General features: G+C 23.6%; 1 protein-coding gene across 3 annotated transcripts in view; it reads left to right on the top strand.

Annotated features, from left to right (window-relative positions):
• The window catches only part of LOC116850353 (retinol-binding protein pinta-like), a 74,559-nt gene that overhangs the window by 14,935 nt on the left and 58,850 nt on the right, over window positions 1–774 (top strand). The window lies entirely within an intron of this gene.

Below are 774 nucleotides of genomic sequence, written 5' to 3'. Positions count from 1 at the left end.
GTATAATTACATATAAATTTATGCGTAATTATGTAAAATTATATATGAATTTATATATAAAATTATACATAATTATATATAATTATATATACATAATTATATATATATAAGTAGGATGTATGAACATGAATGGACAAATTTGATACATAATAATATATAATTATATATATAATTATATATAATTATATAAAATTATATAAAATTATATATAATTATATATAATTATATATAATTTTATATAATTATATATGAAAAATTTTTCATTGGGAGCTTATTGTGATATATCATATTACGGAATATATCCAGTGTAGCGGGTCTTTAAAATATCAGTAAACAAATATCCTGTGAATCTCAAGTCAAATCTCTAATAAAGATAAAAGCATTTTTACGCGTAAAGCAAAAGATATATATTAGACATCGATTCAATATTGAATAGACGTCTAAAGAGATTGTAAATAATCGACAAAATAAAATTCCGAAATTTTATCGAAAACTCTCTTTTAATGGTCAATATATTATGAATGGATTCTAAAACATTAAAATTTACTGAAAATAGAAGACGTCTAAATTGCCATTTTTCTAGACATGCATTTAGACTAGACGTAACTTAGATTTCTCCAACATCGGTTAGATGTCGAATCGACGTCAGCATTCTTGCTGGGATGTTTAAATGTATTCAGTAGATCTTGTTTATATAAATAACATGAACAGAATGAGTTAGATAGAAAGAGAGAGAGAGAGAGAGAGAGAGAGAGAGAGAGAGAGAGAGAGAGA

Source organism: Odontomachus brunneus, unplaced genomic scaffold (genome assembly GCF_010583005.1).
Source record: "Odontomachus brunneus isolate Ranch 3 - 2012 unplaced genomic scaffold, Obru_v1 Obru_scaffold_143, whole genome shotgun sequence".
In the NCBI taxonomy this organism is placed as follows: domain Eukaryota; kingdom Metazoa; phylum Arthropoda; class Insecta; order Hymenoptera; family Formicidae; genus Odontomachus; species Odontomachus brunneus.
Note: the sequence above shows the minus strand (reverse complement) of the source record. Positions and strands in the feature narration are given on the sequence as shown.